Genomic DNA, 6,937 nt, shown 5'->3' with positions numbered 1-6,937 from the left:
CGCATAGGCCCCCGCCCCGCATAGGCCCCCGCCCCGCATAGTCCCCCGCCCCGCATAGGCCCCCGCCCCGCATAGGCCCCCGCCCCGCATAGGCCCCCGCCCCACATAGGCCCCCGCCCCGCATAGTCCCCCGCCCCGCAAGTTTCCTCGATAAGTCACACTGCAAAAGGGCAGACAATATATCACCTTAAAACAGATCATTTTTATTACTGCTATTTAAAAATGACATAGAATGTTGACAGGTCAACAATCACCAGTTAGTTATGTGTCAGTGGGTGTTAACTAAGTAGCTGGATTAAATATGGATATATATTTTTTAATTATTAAACTTGTATTTAATGAGCAAGAAGTATTCAGTCATGTCCAGTTTGATCTGTGTGTAATCTAGATTTCTGACTGTTTCAGGAAGGAAAAGAGTTCAAAGATGCAGACATCTATGAGATGAACCCCCCTAAGTACGACAAGATTGAGGACATGGCCATGATGACCTACCTGAATGAAGCCTCTGTGTTGTATAACCTCAAAGTCACACTGCAAAAGGGTAGACTATTGGCCTAACCCACTAAATGACAAGCTATTGTCTCATGGGAAGTGGTTTGTCTAACATTTTAAAATACAACGACACAGTGCTCACTGCATTGTGAGAAGACCATGGCTGTAAAGTCAGATGAGGTCTTTGTGGCCAAATGCACAGTTGTCTAGTTGGGTATGACAGCTGTACATTTCCCAGAGGGTAACTTCTGCCCAGAGCAAGTTTGGAGCTTAGAGAAACATGTCCCTCAAATACAAAAACACAGATCATATATCATGCAAGATCTTTGCACATTCAAATAACTTCATGTCATAAACGTTTAGTCTGCATGGTGCTAATTTTCTCTGCACCCACAAACACGGCAAGTAAATATATTGTCTAATAACAGTGGTATCAGTGCCAGAATTAGGCTGTGTTGGCTGATATACCAAACAATAAACCTTGGCTGCAGCGAAGACGAGAGCACAGTCCAAGAAATGAAAAGGCCTTGATGGGATCCTTCCAGATGGTCACCCTGCTCAACTAGTGTATCCAGCAGATATGAGGCTTCTTGTACTGATGTGCTGTGTGGACACTGGGCATAAAGAACGTATCAATATCAATACATAATAGTAGATAAGGTAATCCAAGCAATAACAATAACCCTAGAGAGGGAACAAATAAATATGGTGCCTTCGGAAAGTATTCAAACCCCTTGACTTTTTCCACATTTTGTTACGTCACAGCCTTATTCTAAAATTGATTAAATCACTTTTTTCCTCATCAATCTACACATCTACACATCTATATCCCATAATGACATCACAATAGCCCATAATGCCAAAGTGAAAAACTGTTTTAGACATTTTTGCACATTTATGAATATAAGTATTCAGACCCAAAACAAGCCGAAGGAACCCCAAAGTACCTAAAAGAAAACAAAACAGCTGTCCAAAATCATCAATCAGAATAAAAGGATCCAGCTTTATATCCTTTTTGTAAAATGTTCCATGGTGATGGGGCAAAGCTAAAAGCACTCCTACCAAACTCTGTTCTTATGTTGGGAACGTTATATAAAATATTATCCTACCAAACTCTGTTCTTATGTTGGGAACGTTATATAAAATGATATCCTACCAAACTCTGTTCTTATGTTGGGAACGTTATATAAAATGATATCCTACCAAACTCTGTTCTTATGTTGGGAACGTTATATAAAATGATATCCTACCAAACTCTGTTCTTATGTTGGGAACGTTATATAAAATGATATCCTACCAAACTCTGTTCTTATGTTGGGAACATGATATAAAATTATATCCTACCTAACTCTGTTCTCATGTTGGGAACATGATATAAAATTATATCCTACCAAACTCTGTTCTTATGTTGGGAACGTTATATCCTACCAAACTCTGTTCTTATGTTGGGAACGTTACATAAAGTTATATTCTACCAAACTCTGTTCTTATGTTGGGAACATTATATAAAATTATATCCTACCAAACTCTGTTCTTATGTTGGGAATGTTATATATAATGCTAGAAATAACAGGGTTCTGACATTGTGTTTTCCAGTGTTCAGTGAACGTTTTTATAAAATTCTTACTCAAAATACGCCACATTTTTGTTACCTGAGAACAAACTTGCAAACCCCTTCTTCTCCTCCCCTGCTCTTCATTAAGTACCTGTGTGTTATCAGAGTTCAACCTCCCCCCTGCTCTTCATTAAGTACCTGTGTGTTATCAGAGTTCAACCTCCCCCTGCTCTTCTTTAAGTACCTGTGTGTTATCAGAGTTCAACCTCCTCCCCCTGCTCTTCATTAAGTACCTGTGTGTTATCAGAGTTCAACCTCCCCCTGCTCTTCATTAAGCATAAGTACCTGTGTATTATCAGAGTTCAACCCCCCCTTCAACCTCCCCCTGCTCTTCATTAAGTACCTGTGTGTTATCAGAGTTCAACCTCCCCCTGCTCTTCATTAAGTACCTGTGTGATATCAGAGTTCAACCTCCCCCCGCTCTTCATTAAGTGCCTGCGTGTTATCAGAGTTCAACCTCCTCCCCTGCTCTTCATTAAGTACCTGTGTGTTATCAGAGTTCAACCTCCCCCTGCTCTTCATTAAGTACCTGTGTGTTATCAGAGTTCAACCTCCCCCTGCTCTTCATTAAGTACCTGTGTGTTATCAGAGTTCAACCTCCCCCTGCTCTTCATTAAGTACCTGTGTGTTATCAGAGTTCAACCTCCCCCTGCTCTTCATTAAGTACCTGTGTGTTATCAGAGTTCAACCTCCCCCTGCTCTTCATTAAGTACCTGTGTGTTATCAGAGTTCAACCTCCCCCTGCTCTTCATTAAGTACCTGTGTGTTATCAGAGTTCAACCTCCCCCTGCTCTTCATTAAGTACCTGTGTGTTATCAGAGTTCAACCTCCCCCCTGTTCTTCATTAAGTACCTGTGTGTTATCAGAGTTCAACCTCCCCCCTGTTCTTCATTAAGTACCTGTGTGTTATCAGAGTTCAACCTCCCCCCTGTTCTTCATTAAGTACCTGTGTGTTATCAGAGTTCAACCTCCCCCTGCTCTACATTAAGTACCTGTGTGTTATCAGAGTTCAACCTCCCCCCTGCTCTTCATTAAGTACCTGTGTGTTATCAGAGTTCAACCTCCCCCCTGCTCTTCATTAAGTACCTGTGTGTTATCAGAGTTCAACCTCCCCCCTGCTCTTCATTAAGTACCTGTGTGTTATCAGAGTTCAACCTCCCCCCTGCTCTTCATTAAGTACCTGTGTGTTATCAGAGTTCAACCTCCCCCTGCTCTACATTAAGTACCTGTGTGTTATCAGAGTTCAACCTCCCCCCTGCTCTTCATTAAGTACCTGTGTGTTATCAGAGTTCAACCTCCCCCCTGCTCTTCATTAAGTACCTGTGTGTTATCAGAGTTCAACCTCCCCCCTGCTCTTCATTAAGTACCTGTGTGTTATCAGAGTTCAACCTCCCCCTGCTCTTCATTAAGTACCTGTGTGTTATCAGAGTTCAACCTCCCCCCTGCTCTTCATTAAGTACCTGTGTGTTATCAGAGTTCAACCTCCCCCTGCTCTTCATTAAGTACCTGTGTGTTATCAGAGTTCAACCTCCCCCCTGCGCTTCATTAAGTACCTGTGTGTTATCAGAGTTCAACCTCCCCCTGCTCTTCATTAAGTACCTGTGTGTTATCAGAGTTCAACCTCCCCCTGCTCTTCATTAAGTACCTGTGTGTTATCAGAGTTCAACCTCCCCCTGCTCTTCATTAAGTACCTGTGTGTTATCAGAGTTCAACCTCCCCCTGCTCTTCATGAAGTACCTGTGTGTTATCAGAGTTCAACCTCCCCCTGTTCTTCATTAAGTACCTGTGTGTTATCAGAGTTCAACCTCCCCCTGCTCTTCATTAAGTACCTGTGTGTTATCAGAGTTCAACCTCCCCCCTGCTCTTCATTAAGTACCTGTGTGTTATCAGAGTTCAACCTCCCCCTGTTCTTCATTAAGTACCTGTGTGTTATCAGAGTTCAACCTCCCCCTGCTCTTCATGAAGTACCTGTGTGTTATCAGAGTTCAACCTCCCCCCTGTTCTTCATTAAGTACCTGTGTGTTATCAGAGTTCAACCTCCCCCTGCTCTTCATTAAGTACCTGTGTGTTATCAGAGTTCAACCTCCCCCTGCTCTTCATTAAGTACCTGTGTGTTATCAGAGTTCAACCTCCCCCTGCTCTTCATTAAGTACCTGTGTGTTATCAGAGTTCAACCTCCCCCTGCTCATCCTGGACTTCCATTGGAATTTTTTGTGTTGTTTTGTTCCTAACTTATTAGGTTCCAGAACTGTAGAGTATGTCATATCTGTATCTACTCACGGTTTAATAACTGCCCTCTCTGATATCTGTGTTAGAATAGGCAGTCTTTTATCTTAAATTCCTTTCTTAGATGGCCTCTTGTATTCCTATCTTTACACTGTATAAATAAGTGCTCCGCTCTGCACATTACAGACCACAGGTCCCTTAACTCATCATTCCAATAAGGCTTGTTGTTCAGCTTGTAAACCTTCCTGACTTGGGGGTGTATTCTCTATTCACATCATTTTTTGACCATTTCAGAATATAGGATATAACAAAATGTTTCATACCCCACGTCTAAATCAAGTTGTGTTTCTCCACACTGTCTTCTGATGAGTTCTCTCAGTGTTCTGCCATTTCAGGCCAGAGGAAATCATTAGGCACATTTATTTTCTTACATTTAGGCCCTTTGCAGGATATGTATATTTTGCCCTGAGTGATGCTCTGTGGTCGCTCAGAAACTTCATGGCCAAACAGAAAAGGTCATAAATAAAGGTCATCGTTGAAGCCAGCTCAGCTGCTAAGCGGTTAACTTCAGAGTGTAATAAACGTTTGAGGCAGTTATATCGCTGTCAGCAATATGAGTGGAAAAGATTGTTGAAATACTGTACTGGTGATATGTGTCATAAGAATCCTACTGGACCGTTTTAGCCAACTGAAATGTGAGACAAATAAAAGTGCCTCTAGAATCTTTAATAGGAACATGGGTCCTTCCACATGATCAAATCAAATTTTATTGGTCACGCACTTTTAGCAGATGTGTTTGCGTGTGTAGCGAAATGCTTGTGTTTCTAGCTGCACCAAGACCTGACTATTCCATAATGCTTGTGTTTCTAGCTACACCAAGACCTGACTATTCCATAATGCTTGTGTTTCTAGCTACACCAAGACCTGACTATTCCATAATGCTTGTGTTTCTAGCTGCACCAAGACCTGACTAGTCCATAATGCTTGTGTTTCTAGCTGCACCAAGACCTGACTATTCCATAATGCTTGTGTTTCTAGCTACACCAAGACCTGACTATTCCATAATGCTTGTGTTTCTAGCTACACCAAGACCTGACTAGTCCATAATGCTTGTGTTTCTAGCTACACCAAGACCTGACTAGTCCATAATGCTTGTGTTTCTAGCTACACCAAGACCTGACTATTCCATAATGCTTGTGTTTCTAGCTACACCAAGACCTGACTATTCCATAATGCTTGTGTTTCTAGCTGCACCAAGACCTGACTATTCCATAATGCTTGTGTTTCTAGCTGCACCAAGACCTGACTAGTCCATAATGCTTGTGTTTCTAGCTGCACCAAGACCTGACTAGTCCATAATGCTTGTGTTTCTAGCTGCACCAAGACCTGACTAGTCCATAATGCTTGTGTTTCTAGCTGCACCAAGACCTGACTATTCCATAATGCTTGTGTTTCTAGCTGCACCAAGACCTGACTATTCCATAATGCTTGTGTTTCTAGCTGCACCAAGACCTGACTATTCCATAATGCTTGTGTTTCTAGCTGCACCAAGACCTGACTAGTCCATAATGCTTGTGTTTCTAGCTGCACCAAGACCTGACTAGTCCATAATGCTTGTGTTTCTAGCTACACCAAGACCTGACTATTCCATAATGCTTGTGTTTCTAGCTGCACCAAGACCTGACTAGTCCATAATGCATGTGTTTCTAGCTGCACCAAGACCTGACTAGTCCATAATGCTTGTGTTTCTAGCTGCACCAAGACCTGACTATTCCATAATGCTTGTGTTTCTAGCTGCACCAAGACCTGACTAGTCCATAATGCTTGTGTTTCTAGCTACACCAAGACCTGACTATTCCATAATGCTTGTGTTTCTAGCTGCACCAAGACCTGACTAGTCCATAATGCTTGTGTTTCTAGCTACACCAAGACCTGACTATTCCATAATGCTTGTGTTTCTAGCTGCACCAAGACCTGACTATTCCATAATGCTTGTGTTTCTAGCTGCACCAAGACCTGACTAGTCCATAATGCTTGTGTTTCTAGCTGCACCAAGACCTGACTAGTCCATAATGCTTGTGTTTCTAGCTGCACCAAGACCTGACTATTCCATAATGCTTGTGTTTCTAGCTGCACCAAGACCTGACTAGTCCATAATGCTTGTGTTTCTAGCTGCACCAAGGCCTGACTAGTCCATAATGCTTGTGTTTCTAGCTGCACCAAGGCCTGACTAGTCCATAATGCTTGTGTTTCTAGCTGCACCAAGGCCTGACTAGTCCATAATGCTTGTGTTTCTAGCTACACCAAGACCTGACTAGTCCATAATGCTTGTGTTTCTAGCTGCACCAAGACCTGACTATTCCATAATGCTTGTGTTTCTAGCTGCACCAAGACCTGACTAGTCCATAATGCTTGTGTTTCTAGCTGCACCAAGACCTGACTAGTCCATAATGCTTGTGTTTCTAGCTGCACCAAGACCTGACTAGTCCATAATGCTTGTGTTTCTAGCTGCACCAAGACCTGACTATTCCATAATGCTTGTGTTTCTAGCTGCACCAAGACCTGACTATTCCATAATGCTTGTGTTTCTAGCTGCACCAAGAC

The 6,937-nt window shown here is 42.4% G+C and overlaps 1 long non-coding RNA gene across 1 annotated transcript in view; it reads right to left on the bottom strand.

Moving 5' to 3' along the window:
* Window positions 1–411: 411 nt before the first annotated feature.
* Window positions 412–6,937, bottom strand: part of LOC110485382 — a 14,415-nt gene continuing 7,889 nt past the window's right edge. The window contains exon 2 of the long non-coding RNA XR_005042044.1: window positions 412–519. This is a non-coding gene — a long non-coding RNA (uncharacterized LOC110485382). The remainder of the gene's footprint in view (window positions 520–6,937) is intronic.

Source organism: Oncorhynchus mykiss, unplaced genomic scaffold, assembly GCF_013265735.2.
Source record: "Oncorhynchus mykiss isolate Arlee unplaced genomic scaffold, USDA_OmykA_1.1 un_scaffold_216, whole genome shotgun sequence".
NCBI lineage: Eukaryota > Metazoa > Chordata > Actinopteri > Salmoniformes > Salmonidae > Oncorhynchus > Oncorhynchus mykiss.
The sequence above is the reverse complement of the archived record's forward strand: the minus strand, read 5'-3'. Positions and strand labels throughout refer to the sequence as shown.